At 35.7% G+C, this 21,517-nt stretch overlaps 2 long non-coding RNA genes across 2 annotated transcripts in view; one reads left to right on the top strand and one right to left on the bottom strand.

Annotated features, from left to right (window-relative positions):
- The window catches only part of LOC309634738, a 567,974-nt gene that overhangs the window by 230,661 nt on the left and 315,796 nt on the right, over positions 1-21,517 (bottom strand). The gene's annotated exons all lie outside the window — the stretch shown is intronic.
- Positions 15,078-17,136, top strand: LOC309634744. Its single transcript, XR_014248397.1, has 2 exons — positions 15,078-15,393; positions 15,701-17,136. It is a non-coding gene; the product is annotated as an uncharacterized lncRNA (long non-coding RNA).

Raw genomic sequence — 21,517 nt, forward strand, 5'->3', positions numbered from 1 at the left:
TGAGGCCTTTCTTTTAAATAACTAGGTTCCAGAAGTTAGACCAGCCTGGGTCAATCTAGGAAGAGTGAATCCATCATTGTTATCCATGAGAGGGTCCAGAGGTGGGCTTCCTGGACTGAGAGTCTTCAAAAGATAGTGGGTAGGGAATTATAAACATTTTAAACTATGATCATTTTATTTTTGTAAAGACAACCCATATTTGGAAAGAGATCAATCAGGACCAAAAAGAGGGTACTCTTTGTTTCCTCCATCAAGGTAGCATTTGCATAAGTCTCTTCTTACCACAGATTAGGAAAAAAAAAACACCAGTGGGGATAAATCAATTATTTAATTAAAACACCCCAATGGCTGAGGAATCATGGAATGTGATTTACTTGACAACAAAATGACTATGCTGCCTTTATGCATCAAACGGGAAGAAGGCTTAGAGTTAGAAAACAAATTGAATATTGAAAAATAATTAGTTATATTTCTTTGCACAAACAATTTTTGTGACTGTGAATATCTATTCTCATTACAATAGATCAGTTCTCCTTAATTCTAAGGTACTATAGGTTGTGAAATAATCCATCCATTTACTCACTACTGCATTACATGTAACATGAAGCATAGTATGCATTTCAATTTCAGAACCCCTGCATTGTGAAAGAAAAAGGCTTAGACTGAGGAAAGGTAGCATTGCTTTGAAGCTCCAAAACATGCCATAAGTCCCTGAAAAGAAAATTTATCTTAAAAAAAAACTATTATTATTATCATTTAGGTGGAGGGTAGTAACAAATCTATTTAGCAAATTTTTTTATGTGTCAACTGTTTTGTCCTGAAAGAATACGAGACCAGTTAATTATAAAGCCATGTTAAAGAGCAATAGAGGTTCCCCACACCAACTTCTCCCATTACCTGAACCACTGCTGAATTGTATTTATTAACTCATCAATTCATTTATTCATTTTTTTGATTAACTATATATGATCACGTGCTTACTAGTTTGAGCATGCTATTGTTTCATTTATACCCATGTTTCTTTAACTGAAGTATAGTTAATTTACAATGTTGTGTTAGTTTCTGGTATACAGCAAAGTGATTCAATATATATACATATATATACACATTATATGGATGTATATATATATATATTTTTTCTTTTTCAGATTATTTTCCATTAGAGGTTATTACAAGATATTGAATATAGTTCCCTGTGTTATACAGTAGGTCCTTGCTGTTTATCTATTTTAAACATAGTTTTGTATAATCATTTTTATTTCATTTATCTTAGTTCACAGATTAAGGAACAGAGCCTAAGAAGATTTAAGGACTTACCCAGCAATCAGCAGATAGTAAATATCTTTTGTGTTACTCAACACCTATACTAATTATATTATACACCACCACTTTTGCTGTCATATCTCTGTCTTCCATAAGAGCAAAACCCAGATAACCTACAGGCAGCTAATCTCTGCACCAAAGTGGTTATGCTCATCTATTATACTTTGCACCATCAGTGAGTTTTGCTCTATACAGAGGATTGTAATACATCTTGATGACATGTATAATGACATGAATACAGAATGAAAGGGAAATTCTGTGCCAGAGATTTGAAATGGCATGTAACTATTTAGTAGCTTCTAAAAGCTTGTTGATTAAGGTAATTATATACCAAGCTACATTTTTAACTTCACACAAAGGTAAACTGGAAAAAAAAAAAAAAGATTAAATGGTCAAAGATTTTAAATTAAGCCCAAATTGACTTGACATTTCTAATTTAATTTTAACATAATTGATCAATTCAGTATCTTTCTACCAACACTGGAGTGTTTGGAAGTCCTATAGATCAACATTCCCAGTTTTCTTTCCTGGAGTTCTTTATAAGATACAAAATGGAGAGTAATGCAGTTCCCAAATCCCATACTGAGGATTTGCCTTATAGGACTTCTCCTCACACAACTTTTCCCAGCCTGATTCTGAAACTAACAAAGCCAAGGCAGAGCTAAGATGCCTTTATTTCCTTAAGAAAACCAACTTCAGAAAGCAAGATTGAGAAACAAGGGACGTGTAACTTCTATCATTTCATGTGAGTCCATGGCAATGTAACTGTCCATGCTTACACATGATTTCATGACCTTCTTTGCATCAGTAACCTTTTCTCACTGCAGTTCAGTGATCTATTTCCAAGTCTTCAGTCTAGATCCTGGGATTGTTTAGATGGGATCCAGAACTTATGTCAGACTTTCAAAGAGACCCAAAATAAAAATTACAAAAACTCCCTAGATCTGCACCGTTCAGCACTGTAGCTACTAACCACATGAAGGTACTTAAATTTTAATTAAAATTAAATAAAATTAAAAAACCAACCCCTCTCCGGCAGTCACTCTAGATACATTTCAAGCTCTCAACAGCTACATATGGCTCTTTCCATCATTGCATAAAGTTCTCCTGGGTACCACTACATTCTCTAGATTCTGTCAACTATTTTGCATCCTGAAATCCTAATCTTAAATGTTTTATTTTATGACCACATATTTTCATCCTTTCCGATTTCCAATAGCCTTAATACTGTATTATATCTTTTATTTTATCACAAGTTCAGACCCTGAAATCTCCTTAATCCTTTTTTTTTTCCTTAATACTTTTAAACTTTTAGGCTTCACCTGATTTCTTATTCTTCCCAAATTGAACTTGAGTCTGTGATCAGTAACCACACCTTCATTGGTGTAGTTTTTTTTATTGTCTCATATCTTACCAAACTTCAACACCAAGTTAATTGTGTAATCATTTTAACTCTTCAATCAATATTTATCAATAGCCTATTCTGGACATTGAACTAGTCAAGGATACAATGGCAAGACAGAGATTCCCATTCTCATAGAGCTTATAATCTAATGAGTGGATATAATAAATATACAAGTACATAAATGAATAAGTGAAATATGTCAGAAGATGATAACAAAACTATGTAATGCCTGAAATATATATACAGTTGAATTTATTACTTTTGAAGAGAGCTATGCTAATCAACCAGTATCCTTCAATTTAATGATGAACTGATGTTCTAATTACAGTGTTAAAAGGAAATGTTCAGTATGAGAGAACTTTTATAGCTGACAGAGTCAACACCACCTGTAGAAGCATTGTTACCATTACAGAAACAAACGTGGGTTCACGCACAGTAAAGCCCATCTACTGACACCAGGTTGCAGTGAAGGAAAGCATGGCAATATTGCAGGGCACCAAACAGGGAGAACAGGCAGCTAATGTTCAAAAGACCCAAACTCCTTGATTTCTTTCAGGGAATATGTTTGAAAGGACATGTGAGGGAGGGGTCTGCAGGGTGTGTGATCAGCTTGTATAAAATTTTTGGATTGGTTGGCATCAAGGTGAACTTTCCACCTTCTGGTTTCAACCAGTCTGGGGTCTATGTGCTTGTGGTCCACAGTTTTTGTCTGATGGGGGTCGGCTTCCTGTAAAAACACTTTAGGAATATGTGTCAGGCGTTTACCTGTATCTTTCAGGGAACTGGGAGTTTGGTGGTTTTGCTACGTGGCTGATTTATAGTCTAAATTGTTACCAGTTTCCCAGCCCAACAGCTATTCTTTGTTTCCACATCTTCACATTTCCTAATCATTAACTCTTGAGCCAGTCTTTAGAGACTCAGGGGAGGCCTGGGAGAATAAAGCAAAAGCCTTTAACTTCAAAGGACAGGGACATAGGGGCTTGTATATGATTTCATTACTCAGATGAGATGGTTGTTGATTGGTTGCCATTCAGAGGTTAGGTTATTAGATATAATCCATTCCTGATTGCCTGACTTTCAGGAGCAAGGGGCTGTCAATGATTGGTTAGCTTGTCAAAGAATGATCACTGAAATGAGTTAGTTGTCACTGAATGATTAAACAGATTCTGATGGCTACTTGTCACCAAGGATACAGACAATAAGTCTTATCTTAAATTTGTGGAAACTTTTAAATTCTCAGACAAAGGAAATAACAGAGAGTGGTAATGATTGCTGGGAGACAATTCTCAATTGGTTCCTACATTCTGCACATCTGCTGTACACAGACATTGGACACTTTTGTTTCAGGCTATCTTTTCAAGATGTATAACAAGCAAACATGGGAAGCAAAGAAAGTGTCTCTCTTCAGAGCAGAGAGCAGATTTGTTTGTTGTCCAAAATAATAAAGATAATGATCCCTCTAGACCAAAGTTTGGGCAAACTTGACTGTAGTCCCTTTAAAAAATACTTGGTGTTTCCTAAGATTGTGTTTCTCTGGCTTTGATACAAGCCTACTGCTGGTACAGAATCTGACTGGGCCAGTGCACATTGCTCCCATGGGACATGAGGGACAAAAGGAACAAGTGCAAACATGAAGGTCAGGCTGCTTGGATGTGCAGTAATAAAGTCCTTTGTCTCTGACCCAGGTGGCTCCTATCTTCTGCTAACAGCCAGAAAATTGTGACAAACTTACTTTTTAGCTTAAAAGTAGGAAAACATCTCATAGCATTCCTATTTCTTGACAGTGATAAGACTGAATGGTCCAGGAGAGGATAATCTACCTCAGGTAGTGTACAGAGAGCAGCCTTTATAAGGCTGTGATGCCATGTGAATTGCAAATTGAATCTATCTTCCTCATTTCTGCTCACTGGTGAAAAAATGTTATATTTAAAAAAAGAAAACAATTCTGTTCATTAGCAAACTGAAAATGTAAGTCTATGCCTTACTTCTTTCTACTCAGTTCCCTTTCTTTTTTCCTGCTGTGTTTCCTAATCCAAACATATGCATTTTTCCATGAGCCCTTTAACAGAACCTAACTCTGGGTAAAAGATAAACCATGGTTTGGGTTGGTGGGGAGGCTCTGAATGTGTACTATATTGGGCTTTGCCTAAAGAAAAATAATATAAAATTAGGCAAAACACCTTGAAAGAAACACATGGAAGGGAGGAAACCTGAAGCTTGAGCTTCATTAGCAGTGAATCTGTGTGTATCTTTATGACAAGCTGACGCCTATCTCAATGAAAAATAAAAATAGAAGCCAACCTTTACTTGTCAGACTTTTAAAAAGGAAAACACATGTTTTTAAATTTCTATAACATATTTTCTTCTTTTATCTTAAATCACAACTTTATATCTCCTTTAATAACACTGCTTTGAAACTATTATTTATAAATGTCACCCAAAACAACGCAATTTTCATTAAGCTTCTTTTTAGACCTCAAACTTTTTTCTTCATCAATAGCAAATGCTTTCTTTGGAAATGGAATTGGGGTGAGTTTTAACCGTGAAATTTTTGAAAGTCTACTGGTTGTAGATGAAGTGTCTCTGAACTATATTTGCTGATATACATGGGCTATGAGCAGGAAGTCTATTTTGGAATGTCAAAAAAAAAAAAAAGGATGGCACATTAAACTCACGATCAAACTATGCAAGAGAAACTGCTAATATATATATAGCACAAGGTGGTTTTATTTTTTTTGCAATCATTAGTCTTTGAAGCCCATTCACAAAGCTGTTGCAAACATCAATGTACGTTATGGCATTTATCCTGTTGTGTAGCAGCTCCTCTGCTGGCTTACTCTTCTTTGCAGTCTTGCCCTCAGAGCCCTTCATTTATGGCCTTAATAGATCCCTCTCCAGATTAAGCCTGATCTCTTTCATCCTCCTCAATGATACTATGATACTTTATGCTCCTCAGGCTTCCAAGAAATTTGACAAAATATTCTCTTCCTCAGAATTCCCTAATCCCATTTCTCCAAATGAAAAGTGGTTCCTTATCCTTTAATATGAGTCTCAAATGCCCCTCCTCTACACAGCATTCTCTATCTACTGAAGTTAGGATAAGTTCTTCTTACTGCCATGCTACAATGGTACACCACTCACATGCCATTCCTCTCTCTCTCTCTCACTGTGCATTATTTATTTATATGTGTAACCTTCAGCTTTGACCCCATTATAGGTACATACTGCATCTGTTTTTATTTACATCTGTGTCCTTTTTACCTCCCTCAATAAGCTCCATACATTGCAGTTACTCAAACAATATTCAATGAGTAAATTAAATGGATGTGTAATAGCATTGCTTTCATACACCTATTTACAAGTTTTATTTAGCCTCAGGATGAGCACAGTGAGGGAAGAAATTGTGTCATCCTTTTTATATATCCTACACTAAACACACTCTCTAAATAGCTCCATAATGTCCACAATGATGTTTAAAGTGAACTGGGTTATATGAGATGTCAAGAAATATATATTCACATATTTCTCAAGTTTGTTCATTTTCTAAAATGTAATTGAAAATAAGTAAAGACCTAATTAGGAATAGGAAGAAGAAAAAAAAAATTCTAGGAAATATGACAGTAATAATTAAGCTCAGTAACATTAACTTTATAATAAGTTAACTCGATGTTTTTAAAATTGTATGTATGAATAAATAAATGGTAGTAAAATAAAATTAGAAGAAAGTGTTTTGAGAAGAACATGTTCAGTCACTTTCATGGTCACTCAAAAACTGAAATCTCCTTTAGAGTTTACTGAATACCTACTATATTGTGTAATATTTTAATATTCTCAAACTGCTTTTTGTTTATGAATATATGTAAAAGAAATTCATTGTGAAAACATAAACCTGAGTAAAAACAAAGCGCATTTTTGTTTAGGCTCATTTTTAGGAATTTTATTCAGAAAATTTAGACACATAATGGGATAAATGCATTTTTTTATAAATTTATGGCACTATATGGCAACGTTTAGAAGGTGTGAAAATTTTTTTAAATACAAAGAACTGAAGTCAAACTAAATCAAAATTTCTAATCTTCCATTATATGTTTCCACCTTCATGTTACTAATTTAAATGCATTGTACCTTAAAATAAGCAGTAATAGTGAACATTGGTATTTATGAGACAGGTTATGCTAGCAATGTTTTATTTATGATCTGAAAACAATGATTTCAAATGAGTAGTTTCAATAAAATACCATTCAAAAAATGTAAGATAAATGATACAAGTGTGTCCTAAATTTCCTTAATGATTGACTAGTCGAAATATCATCTTGACTGTTGTAAATACAAGAAATACACCTTTAAATGGATTTTACCCATCAAACATTGCCAAGATATGAAGAAACTATTGAATAGTGTATTACTTAGTGTGACTCTTTAGACTCCAGGAAATATTGACCCCTTTATGAACTTCCTTTTTGAGAATTTCTTAAATGTTTGAAAATGAATTGTGTTCTGTGGTTTCTTTCTAAATTGTGTTTGGGATAATGATAAGGGAACTAATCCTCTTTACAATTATTTCCAATCACATTCATCCTAGGTGCTGTGAAAATTCTCATGACGCTTCTGAAAAAATATCCCTCTGATAGCCTTACTTCCGCCTCCTGCAATGTTCTTACACATCTTCACGTGAAAGCATAAACACTTCTACCCCCCAACAAGTATACCTAAACACACACACACACACACACAAATACATACTCTGCAGGATATTGTATGTATTTTATTTTTGAGCTGTAGTCTATTAAGCAAACCCATTTATCATTTTTTGAGTTTTCTTCAATTCAGAAATGAATAATTTTTTCCTAAGGATGATTTAATTTTTAGTCTAGAATAGAAGAATAAAGATGTCAGGTATGAAAATCAAGAGCAGAAAATATGAGATGAGAATGGGCATTAAGCAGCAGAGCATAGTATAGATGGTAATAAATACTGATGGGATTGCCACAATATCTGGAAGAACGTCCACCAGCGTGACAGGGGAAGTAACCAAGTCTGGTTGCATAGGATTTTGAAAAGTTTTACTTGAGAATAGATGTTTGAGTTCTAGGCAAATTTAAGTGTAAAAGCATTCCTAGGAATGGGAACAGTTTTTTCAATACGTGTACATATAGAATAGTGGAACCTGTTTAAAAACTTTAAGCATTTAGAGTCTTATGGACCAATAGAAACATAACATATGACACAAAATCAACTTTAAATTTTCTAATACTCAGATAAAAATTAAAGTGAAATAAGCAGATGAAATATATTTTCACAATATATATTTTAAGCCAATGTTTCTGAATATTATAATTTAAACATGTAATCAATGTAAAAATTATGAATGAGTTATTTTACATTCTTTTTTCTTAAGCTGTCAAAAGTTAGTCTATGTCGGAGATTAACCAAGATGGCGGAGTAGAAGGACGTGCTCTCACTCCCTCTTGCGAGAGCACCAGAATCACAACTGGCTGCTGGACAATCAGTGACAGGAAGCCCCTGGACTTCACCAAGGAGGATACCCCACGTCCAAGGACAGAGGAGAAGCCACAGTGAGACGGTAGGAGGGGCGCAATCAGAGTAAAATCAAATCCCATAACTGCTGGGTGGGTGGCTCACAGACTGGCGAACACTTATACCACAGAAGTCCACCCACTGGAGTGAAGGTTCTGAGCCCCACGTCAGGCTTCCCAACCTGGGGGTCCGGCTACGGGAGGAGGAATTCCTAGAGAATCAGACTTTGAAGCCTAGTGGGAATTGATTGCAGGACTTTGACAGGACTGGGGGAAACAGAGACCCCACTCTTGGAGGGCACACACAAAGTAATGTGTGCATCGGGACCCAGGGGAAGGAGCAGTGACCCTGGGGGAGACTGAACCAGACCTACCTGCTGGTGTTGGGGGGTCTCCTGCAGAAGCGAGTGGTGGCTCTGTTTCACTGTGGGGATAAGGACACTGGCAGCAGAGGTTCTGGGAAGTTCTCTTTGGCGTGAGCCCTCCCAGAGACTGCCATTAACCCCACCAAAGAGCACGGGTAGGCTCCAGTGTTGGATTGCCTCAGGCAAAACAACCAACAGGGAGGGAACCCAGCCCCACCCATCAACAGTCAAGTGGATTAAGGTTTTACTTAGCTCTGACCGCCATAGCAACGGGGAGGGAACCCAGCCCCACCCATCAACAGTCAAGTGGATTAAGGTTTTACTGAGCTCTGACCGCCACAGCAACAGTCAGCTCTACCCACCACCAGAGCCTCCCATCAAGCCTCTTAGATAGCCTCAACCACCAGAGGGCAGACAGCAGAAGCAAGAAAAACTACAATCCTGCAGCCTGTGGACCAAAAACCACAGTTACAGAAAGATAGAGAAGATGAAAAGGCAGAGGGCTATGTACCAGATGAAGGAACAAGAAAAAACCCCAGAAAAACAACTAAATGAAGTGGAGATAGGCAACCTTCCAGAAAAAGAATTCAGAATAATGATAGTGAAGATGATCCAGGACCTCGGAATAAGAATGGAGGCAAAGATTGAGAAGATGCAAGAAACGATTAACAAAGACCTAGAAGAATTAAAGAACAAACAAACAGAGATGACCAATACAATAACTGAAATGAAAACTACACTAGAAGGAATCAATAGCAGAATAACTGAGGCAGAAGAACGGATAAGTGACCTGGAAGACAGAATGGTGGAATTCACTGCTGCGGAACAGACTAAAGAAAAAAGAATGAAAAGAAATGAAGACAGCCTAAGAGACCTCTGGGACAACATTAAACGCAACAACATTCGCATTATAGGGGTCCCAGAAGGAGAAGAGAGAGAGAAAGGACCAGAGAAAATATTTGAAGAGATTATAGTCGAAAACTTCCCTAACATGGGAAAGGAAATAGCCACCCAAGTCCAGGAAGCGCAGAGAGTCCCATACAGAATAAACCCAAGGAGAAACACGCCGAGACACATAGTAATCAAAGTGGCAAAAATTAAAGACAAAGAAAAATTATTGAAAGCAGCAAGGGAAAAACGACAAATAACATACAAGGGAACTCCCATAAGGTTAACAGCTGATTTCTCAGCAGAAACTCCGCAAGCCAGAAGGGAGTGGCATGATATACTTAAAGTGATGAAAGGGAAGAACCTACAACCAAGATTACTCTACCCGGCAAGGATCTCATTTAGATTTGATGGAGAAACCAAAAGCTTTACAGACAAGCAAAAACTAAGAGAATTCAGCACCACCAAACCAGCTCTACAACAAATGCTAAAGGAACTTCTCTAAGTGGGAAACACAAGAGAAGAAAAGGACCTACAAAAACAAACCCAAAACAATTAAGAAAATGGTCATAGGAACATACATATCGATAATTACCTTAAACGTGAATGGATTAAATGCCCCAACCAAAAGACATAGACTGGCTGAATGGATACAAAAACAAGACCCATATATATGCTGTCTACAAGAGACCCACTTTAGACCTAGGGACACATACAGACTGAAAGTGAGGGGATGGAAAAAGATATTCCATGCAAATGGAAATCAAAAGAAAGCTGGAGTAGCTATACTCATATCAGATAAAATAGACTTTAAAATAAAGAATGTTAAAAGAGACAAGGAAGGACACTACATAATGATCCAGGGATCAATCCATGAAGAAGATATAACAATTATAAATATATATGCACCCAACATAGGAGCACCTCAATACATAAGGCAACTGCTAACAGCTCTAAAAGAGGAAATCGACAGTAACACAATAATAGTGGGGGACTTTAACACTCCACTTACACCAATGGACAGATCATCCAAAATGAAAATAAATAAGGAAACAGAAGCTTTAAATGACACAATAGACCAGATAGATTTAATTGATATATATAGGACATTCCATCCAAAAACAGCAGATTACACGTTCTTCTCAAGTGCGCACGGAACATTCTCCAGGATAGATCACATCTTGGGTCACAAATCAAGCCTCAGTAAATTTAAGAAAATTGAAATCATATCAAGCATCTTTTCTGACCACAATGCTATGAGATTAGAAATGAATTACAGGGAAAAAAACGTAAAAAAGACAAACACATGGAGGCTAAACAATACGTTACTAAATAACCAAGAGATCACTGAAGAAATCAAAGAGGAAATAAAAAAATACCTAGAGACAAATGACAATGAAAACACAACGACCCAAAACCTATGGGATGCAGCAAAAGCGGTTCTAAGAGGGAAGTTTATAGCTATACAAGCCTACCTAAAGAAACAAGAAAAATCTCAAGTAAACAATCTAACCCTACACCTAAAGAAACTAGAGAAAGAAGAACAAACAAAACCCAAACTTCGCAGAAGGAAAGAAATCATAAAGATCAGAGCAGAAATAAATGAAATAGAAACAAAGAAAACAATAGCAAAGATCAATAAAACTAAAAGTTGGTTCTTTGAGAAGATAAACAAAATTGATAAGCCATTAGCCAGACTCATCAAGAAAAAGAGGGAGAGGACTCAAATCAATAAAATTAGAAATGAAAAAGGAGAAGTTACAACAGACACCGCAGAAATACAAAGCATCCTAAGAGACTACTACAAGCAACTTTATGCCAATAAAATGGACAACCTGGAAGAAATGGACAAATTCTTAGAAAGGTATAACCTTCCAAGACTGAACCAGGAAGAAACAGAAAATATGAACAGACCAATCACAAGTAATGAAATTGAAACTGTGATTAAAAATCTTCCAACAAACAAAAGTCCAGGACCAGATGGCTTCACAGGTGAATTCTATCAAACATTTAGAGAAGAGCTAACACCCACCCTTCTCAAACTCTTCCAAAAAATTGCAGAGGAAGGAACACTCCCAAACTCATTCTATGAGGCCACCATCACCCTGATACCAAAACCAGACAAAGACACTACAAAAAAAGAAAATTACAGACCAATATCACTGATGAATATAGATGCAAAAATCCTCAACAAAATACTAGCAAACAGAATCCAACAACACATTAAAAGGATCATACACCACGATCAAGTGGGATTTATCCCAGGGATGCAAGGATTCTTCAATATACGCAAATCAATCAATGTGATACACCATATTAACAAATTGAAGAATAAAAACCATATGATCATCTCAATAGATGCAGAAAAAGCTTTTGACAAAATTCAACACCCATTTCTGATAAAAACTCTCCAGAAAGTGGGCATAGAGGGAACCTACCTCAACATAATAAAGGCCATATATGACAAACCCACAGCAAACATCATTCTCAATGGTGAAAAACTGAAAGCATTTCCTCTAAGATCAGGAATGAGACAAGGATGTCCACTCTCACCACTATTATTCAACATAGTTCTGGAAGTCCTAGCCACGGCAATCAGAGAAGAAAAAGAAATAAAAGGAATACAAATTGGAAAGGAAGAAGTAAAACTGTCACTGTTTGCGGATGACATGATACTATACATAGAGAATCCTAAAACTGCCACCAGAAAACTGCTAGAGCTAATTAATGAATATGGTAAAGTTGCAGGATACAAAATTAATGCACAGAAATCTCTTGCATTCCTATACACTAATGATGAAAAATCTGAAAGAGAAATTAAGGAAACACTCCCATTTACCATTGCAACAAAAAGAATAAAATACCTAGGAATAAACCTACCTAGGGAGACAAAAGACCTGTATGCAGAAAACTATAAGACACTGATGAAAGAAATTAAAGATGATACCAACAGATGGAGAGATATACCATGTTCTTGGATTGGAAGAATCAACATTGTGAAAATGAGTATACTACCCAAAGCAATCTACAGATTCAATGCAATCCCTATCAAATTACCAATGGCATTTTTTACGGAGCTAGAACAAATCATCTTAAAATTTGTATGGAGACACAAAAGACCCCGAATAGCCAAAGCTGTCTTGAGGCAAAAAAATGGAGCTGGAGGAATCAGACTCCCTGACTTCAGACTATACTACAAAGCTACAGTAATCAAGACAATATGGTACTGGCACAAAAACAGAAACATAGATCAATGGAACAAGATAGAAAGCCCAGAGATTAACCCACACATCTATGGTCAACTAATCTATGACAAAGGAGGCAAAGATATACAATGGAGAAAAGACAGTCTCTTCAATAAGTGGTGCTGGGAAAACTGGACAGCTACGTGTAAAAGAATGAAATTAGAATACTCCCTAACACCATACACAAAAATAAACTCAAAATGGATTAGAGACCTAAATATAAGACTGGACACTATAAAACTCTTAGAGGAAAACATAGGAAGAACACTCTTTGACATAAATCACAGCAAGATCTTTTTTGATCCACCTCCTAGAGTAATGGAAATAAAAACAAAAATAAACAAGTGGGACCTAATGAAACTTCAAAGCTTTTGCACAGCAAAGGAAACAATAAACAAGACGAAAAGACAACCCTCAGAATGGGAGAAAATATTTGCAAATGAATCAACGGACAAAGGATTAATCTCCAAAATATATAAACAGCTCATTCAGCTCAATATCAAAGAAACAAACACCCCAATCCAAAAATGGGCAGAAGACCTAAATAGACATTTCTCCAAAGAAGACATACAGACGGCCACGAAGCACATGAAAAGATGCTCAACATCACTAATTATTAGGGAAATGCAAATCAAAACTACAATGAGGTATCACCTCACTCCTGTTAGAATGGGCATCATCAGAAAATCTACAAACAACAAATGCTGGAGAGGGTGTGGAGAAAAGGGAACCCTCTTGCACTGTTGGTGGGAATGTAAATTGATACAGCCACTATGGAGAACAATATGGAGGTTCCTTAAAAAAGTAAAAATAGAATTACCATATGACCCAGCAATCCCACTACTGGGCATATACCCAGAGAAAACCGTAATTCAAAAAGACACATGCACCCGAATGTTCATTGCAGCACTATTTACAATAGCCAGGTCATGGAAACAACCTAAATGCCCATCAACAGACGAATGGATAAAGAAGTTGTGGTACATATATACAATGGAATATTACTCAGCCATAAAAAGGAACGAAATTGAGTCATTTGTTGAGACGTGGATGGATCTAGAGACTGTCATACAGAGTGAAGTAAGTCAGAAAGAGAAAAACAAATATCGTATATTAATGCATGTATGTGGAACCTAGAAAAATGGTACAGATGAGCCAGTTTGCAGGGCAGAAGTTGAGACACAGATGTAGAGAATGGACATATGGACACCAAGGGGGGAAAACTGCGGTGAGGTGGGGATGGTGGTGTGCTGAATTGGGCGATTGGGATTGACATGTATACACTGATGTGTATAAAATTGATGCCTAATAAGAACCTGCAGTATAAAAAAAACAAACAAAACAACTAATACTAAACTTTCATTGGGTTATTTGTATGGAAATACGTTAATATAAATGTTTCAGACATTACATGAAATTTCTAAAAATCTTATATTTGTATTTGTATGGAAATATGTTAATATAAATGTTTCAGACATTACATGAAATTTCTAAAAATCATATTTGTATTTGTATGGAAATATGTATGGAAATATGTTAATATAAATGTTTCAGACATTGCATGAAATTTCTAAAAATCTTATATGTTCTGGTATAATGTTATAAGTAATAATCCTAGTTATTACTTTAAAATGTATATCTCAGAAATAACTAATTTTCTTGTCAACTGCATTATTATGAACTTTCATCAAATCTTTAACCGTGGTCATTTTTAAGTCTTTTGTCATTTACAGACAGTTCTGGGTGTACTCTGATGATTTTGCAAATATGTTCCTATAAAAGGGTTTCATCTTCAAGAAATTCATGGAAAAGACTCTGACAAGTACAGGTTTCTGGTAACTGACTGTACTGCTGAACTGAATGAATAAGCATTTTCAGAACTCTAATGAAAAACTGATGAACTCATAAAAGTACTAACAAAAGATGAAGATGAAAAAAAAAATTAATTACATGGGACTGAGTGAACTGATGAGGATGAGTATAATTTGTGTGACTTTCTGTCTGAATTAAAAAAAAAAAAAAAAATCCCACAAGGACTGAGAGGCAAAGAATATACAAATCAATTTTCACTGCAAAGTAAAGGAGCTGTTACAGTGGAGGATTACTGGACTGAATGTCAATATTATGACATAGTATGAGTGTGTTTCATGTTTGGTAATTGCAATCAGTGTTGCTTTTGTTGTGGTCATCCATGTACAATGCTTGGTGTCAGTCTATTTATCTCTTGTAAAAATAAAATACAGTGTGTGTGTGTGAAAAAAAAAAAAAAAAAAAAAAAAGAAATAGCCAACATAAAAAAAAAAAAAAAAAAAGTTAGTCTATGTCTTACAGTTACAATACATTTCTCTTTATCAGATTAATGATATTTCAATCATTAATATGATAATCAAAATCATTTCATAATTTTACCAGATTAATGATATTAATGATATTTCAGCTGGATATACTTCAACTGGACAGTATAGATCTTGGTTAACTTAAAAAATATATAGAACAATGATACAGTAAATGTGGAAGAGGAGAAGAGGCTACATAATAATTAAAGGTAGTATTATAAAAATTCTTATATGGTGTACTGAGGATTTTGGATTTCACTTCAGAGTGTATATATAACCATTGATTCTTTGTTTGTTTTTTTTTTCTTAATTTTATTTATGGCTGTGTTGGGTCTTCGTTTCTGTGCGAGCGCTTTCTCTAGTTGCGGCAAGCGGGGGCCACTCTTCATCGCGGTGCGCGGGCCTCTCACTATCACGGCCTCTCTTATTGTGGAGCACAGGATCCAGACGCGCAGGCTCAATAGTTGTGGCTCACGGGCCCAGTTGCTCCACGGCATGTGGGATCTTCCCAGACCAGGGCTCGAACCCGTGTCCCCTGCATTGGCAGGCAGATTCTCAACCACTGCACCACGAGGGAAGCCCAACCATTGATTCTTTTAAGACAATGGTCTGTCCAGACATGTCTGGATTTGTACTTTGTAAATGACCTTATGAGGCACTGTGAAAGATGGACTTGTTGCAGCTGAGACACCAGGGCAGAGGGACACATTAGGAGATTATTAAAATAGTGGAAAAGAAAGGTTGCAAGATCCTGGAAGAAACAAAGAGAGAGAGAGGAGGAGATATTTGGAATAAGTAGAGTTTTTAGTATTTAAACATAGTTAAATGAGGTTGATGAAAAGGCAATGAAGAATCAAGGGCCAACCAGGCTAGCGACTAGGTGGGTATTGATGCCTCAGAAAGGAAATATAAAGAAGTACATTTGTGAAGGAAAAATAAGAGTTTCTGTTATGGACAAGCTGACTTTCACCACTTCCCACACAGTGCTGCTAGATTGATTATTATTAAGTTATTCTTCTGGTTGTGAAAAAATAATAATTTTCCTTTAAAAATATGATTTTGCAAACTTATTATGAATTATATTAGATTGATATTTTGCCTTTTAAATTGTGGTTTTATCACTGTACGATAGTCTCAGTTACTGCCCACTTAGCTAGTGTGTAACACAGCAGCCCAATGTGAGCAGCTCAGCACACAGGAATGAGTCCACTGGTACAAAGAGTCATGAAGGCACTTTCAGAAAACAGCAAACATTTCTAAAAACAGACATCTTTGAGAAACCACACATGTGGCAATTTCTCCTACAAATTTTCACAACTTTGCTGTAAAATACAATAACTTCTGTATTATCAAATATATTCAAATATTTCAAAGTTTAATGGAGTGGATTTTATAGCAACTCACTTTCATTTCAATACTAATTCTGAAATATTCTCTTTCATATCACCATTGACCATCCAGATCTTTAGTCAAGTACTTGCAAAATTATAATTAGCAAAGAACAAGTTCAACCTTGCGCCTCACAAAACAACGTCTACTGAAACAGTGAGTGCTTAAAGTATTTCAGAATTCTGAAAAAGAAATGATGTAAATGAGTTAACACACTCAAGGTAATTAATGTAACAGTTTTCTTATGCAGTAAGTGGTAAATACAAAAAAGTCTCAGAAGTTTGAGATGTTCTTTTAAATTGATGTAAAAACCACCACAAGAAATATAAGGAATACCTGTTTTCCTTTATGCTTAAAAATAACATCTATTTAATAATAAAATTCTTCAAAACTAGTACCATGAATCACTGACTAACTGGTAAATGTACCAATGTTCTGTGAACTTAAGATTCAGAGCACAAATTCACTTAATATTCACATGCAGAAAATGAAAGTTCAAGCGCATCCATATATTGTCAAATATTTTTTCCTAGGAGTAATGAAGCCAATGACACTGATTTTATGTTTTGCTGTTTATTAACAACTCTTCAGTATATCTCCCATGCCTGTGACTCAAAACAAAACAAAACAAAACAAAACAAAAAACACTTCTAGACCACCCTGGAACACTGCTACAAAGGTTCTGTCCCATCCTTACAGTTTCAGCCTGAATACAAAGAGAATACTAGTTTTAGGGAAAAAAAAAAAAAGACTCCTTTGGCTATGAGTCTATGTCTTCATTGAAAATTCCACTCTGGATATCAGGAAAGCAGAGCTCTTTTCTTTTATTTAGTGAATTTCCCATAAAACATCTGGGGGAAAGAGCTGAGGATGTGGACTTATAGGCTTGGTCCATCCTTTCTGTCTCCTCACTGTGGGATGGAGGATTTCTCTCCACCCAGGACTGTGAACTTTCCACAGGTTGGAGCTTACTCCAATCTGCACTTAAACCTCTCCAAACATTCCTGGGTACACTTATAAAATATAGTATCTATCACCACTGAGACAATCACTTACCCTTCAGTAAGAGATAGTTTAACGATGGCATGAACAAGATAAAGTGAGAAAGAGTGGATGGATTTAGAAAATAGTTCATGATTAAAATTCAGAAGTCTTGGCAATTGTCTGGAAATTGAGAGAAAAAATACAGGGAGTTGCTGCTTCTTCAATTTTCTGAAATCTTTAAATTATAGGTAGAATCCATACAGGAAGGAAAAGGAAAACTGGGCATGTGTATAATACATATGTATTTATACATATATTTGTGTGAATGTATAAATATGAATTTATAAATGTATATAATATATGTATAAGCATGCATATATAAGCATAAAATACATATATCTAATAAACCGTTTGGAGTCTATGGAATAACTGTAGCTCTCATACAGTGCTTGTGGGATTGTAAAATGATACCTTCTATGGAAAATGTTGGCAAATCTGATAGAATGTGTAAGTTTGTCAGTCTCATTAAAGAGCCCAAAAGCAATCCTTGTAGTGTTCATGCAACTTATCTGTAAGTTTTAAATTATATCAAAAGACAAAAAAAAAAAGAAAAAAGAATCAGAAAGCCCTTCCTGACTGCAGTTATTTATGTCCTACTTTTCAGTATTTGCTCTGAATGAGAGCTGATGGAGTATGCAAATGCACTGTGCATTTGCATACCTTGTCAGCTCTCATTCTTTAGCTCCGGTTGGTGTGCAGCGTCGCATCAGACACCCCTGTGCACATCTTTAAATTTTCTTCCCTCCCTTGTTTGCTTTTCCAGCTCCAAGTGGGCTCTGGCTCTGACTGAACTCTAAGAAGGATCTGACAGTACTTGCCTACAGCCTCAGGGCTTCTGCACTGATACTGCTTGGGTCCTATGTCCACCCCTATGAGACCCAGACATGTGGTGGAATTAGTACCGTGTGGGATGAACTGTTTCTAATGGAGGATGTGAGCCTGAGGCAGAGTTTACACAGCTTCTTGGGGGCATGTTTCCACTGACCAAGCTGTCAGTCACACTTAACAGTACCAGATAACTGCTCCATTTTGTAGTCTCCTTTTTTCTCTGCTGCCCCAGATTACAACAAATGCTAGATAGGACAGAGCAGATTTCGAGGCTGCAGGAAAAGTGAAGACGTGTTTGAGAGAGTTTAGGTATGTAAATTAGCAATGAGTGATGGGGCCACGGGAGAGCATTTGACCAGTTTGTAAGAGGCAACAAATTCTCCCATTTAGCTTAGAGTCGCTTTTAGAATGTCAGGCCAGTGTTGCTAAAAGCCAGACTATGTGGAAATTCAGAATTTATTTGTAAGCTTTCCTACTGATTGAAAAGAAAATAGAAATAAAAGTTTAGTTGTGGTTGAAAAAGGACTACATAAAGACAACAGACCATATGGGTTCCAAATATTCACTGAACTTTTGATTATTATCTAATTATGAAAATATAGTAAAATTAAAAATAATATTTTCCCTAATGAGTTTAATAGATTGTCATAAATATGAAAAAAGTACATTTGGCCATAATTCCTCTCTCTTTTCCTCTCTCTCTTTCTCTCTGTCTCAAGGAATACTAATTCAAGATTGGAATAGAAATAGCCAGAAATATGCTCTTTGCATTGGTGTTTAATCATAATGTGTCTGGGTATCTGCTAGAGAAAAGCATGACAAATTTGAGGACGTTTCTTAGATTTTAGAGCTTATGGAGCCCCAAAATAATTTATAAGGAGTAACAGAATGGTTAAGCTAAAATCCTCCATTTTAAACTCAATTTCTTACAGTTGCCTCTTAGCCCTATATGTTACTTTATTTTATTTTAATGGTTAGTGCATCTGGTTCTATGATGAAAAGGGCGGCTGTTGTAGTACTACTGACATTTGAAAAAAAATGAGTGCATGTGGTTGTGTGAGTATTAATTATTTAACTTGACCCCAATAAAAGGCACATTAAAAACAAAGATATTTGAAAACAACTGCTATATTTCTCATGAATAACTATAAAATTAAATATAATGAATATATCTAGAAACACTTCACTGTGAAAGAAATGGAATCTTGAAAGCAACAGGTAACAAATGTGGAGTCATAATAAGTTCAAGACAAAGAGAGTGGAAAACCTGTATGAAATATTAGTAAGTCATTAAGCTGTATCATCTTGTTCAAAGTTAAAAACTCTCATCCTCAATTTTTCCATTTCTAAAATTAAGATGATAATATTATTCACTTAATATGTTAATGAGGTAAATATCCTATACTAATAAAATATCTGGCAATAAGCATTCAAAATGTTCGCTTTTTACCATGGAAGCGACCTAAACGTCCACTGACAGGAATGGATAAAGAAGATGTGGTACATATACACAATGGACTATTACTCAGACACAAAAAGAATGAAATAATGCCATTTGCAGCAACATGGATGGACCTAGAGATCATCATACTGAGTGAAGTAGGTCAGAAAGAAAAAGACAAATACCATATGATATCACTTATATGTGGAATCTAAAAAATGATACAAATGAACTTATTTACAAAACAGAAACAGACTTAAGGACAAAGAAAACAAACTTCAGGTTACCAAAGGGGAAGGGGGTAGGGAGGAATGAATTTGGAGTTTGAGATTAGCAGATACAAACTACTGTATATAAAATAGATAACCAACAAGGAACTACTATATAGCACAGGGAACTATATTCAGTATCTTGTAATAAACTATAATGGAAAAGAATGTGAAAAAAATAATATACATGTATATATATGAATCACTTTGCTGTACACCTGAAACTAACACAACATTGTAAATCAACTAAACTTCAATAAAAAATAAGTATACAATTTTAAATATTTTAAAATATCAGCCTTTTAATAATATTACTCAAAAATAAAAACTAATCATCAGATATTTAGTAATAAAATTGTATAGTCTCAGTACCTCAGCATGGGAAATATACATTTGTTTTCTGTTTAGGGAAGAAAGGCGACTCCCAAATCAAACTATAACTGATTTTGAGGAAATAAATGTTGATTTTGTGATATAAGTAGGTGTGTGGGTGATAGAAAAAGAGAGGAAGGGAGAGAGGAGAGAGAGAGAAGGGTGTGGGGAGAAGAAGAAGGAGAATTAGGAGGGGGAGGAGAAACTAAAGCTGGAGCTCATAGGATTTTCCTCCACTATCAGAATTAGAATCAGAAAGGCTGCCTTCAGTTCTGTGTCTGACATCTGGACACGAAATCTTTGAGAAGATTCCAAACTTTCCAAAATTTCCATTTTCTCATCTAAAGATGTCTCATCATGCTGCTGCCTGGTGAGCTTCTGTTGGATGAAATAATTATGAGAAAGTTCTTTGTAAGGGATAACAGATTATATAATTTTAAGACTGTTATAATTATTCAGTTAAAAGGCATGAGTAAAAGGAGTTGTGGGTGTGTGTGTGTATGTGTGTGACAGAGACAGAGAGGCAGTGACAGGGATAGACAGAGAGGACAAACATCTAAGAGGCTGCCAGCGGGAAGTTTCACCCTCAGTAGTGTTTCCTTAAGAGGATTATTCACAGAGAGAAACATCTGTTTAGAGTCCTAAGGATTTGCATTTACATATATCTAGCTTTTTTCCCCCTACATATTCTGAGAGCATCAAAAAGAGACTGTGAGAGAATAAGTATACTGTAGGCACCCGTTGCTTAGTCTTCTTAAGTGATGAAACAGGATGCATTTCCAATGCAAGAAGTTTTTATGATTCCAGCTTCTTAATAGATACTTATACGGTCATGAATATTTTACAATGTCAGCGTTTCAATGTCATCTATATTACTATTTCTTTGACATAGCATATGCCATATCCCTGCTACTCTGAAACTTCTTTATAAAATGTCTAATGAAATATTCATTCAGTTTCACATTTTAGAAAAGATCACAGTAGGTAATCTTAACATAAAGTGCATTGAGTTTTATAAAGTTTCTGTTTCACTTTGAGACTCTCCAATTGATTATGAGATAGGTCTAAATGTGCC

Source organism: Balaenoptera borealis (genome assembly GCF_965194805.1).
Source record: "Balaenoptera borealis genome assembly, chromosome: 9".
Classification (NCBI taxonomy): domain Eukaryota; kingdom Metazoa; phylum Chordata; class Mammalia; order Artiodactyla; family Balaenopteridae; genus Balaenoptera; species Balaenoptera borealis.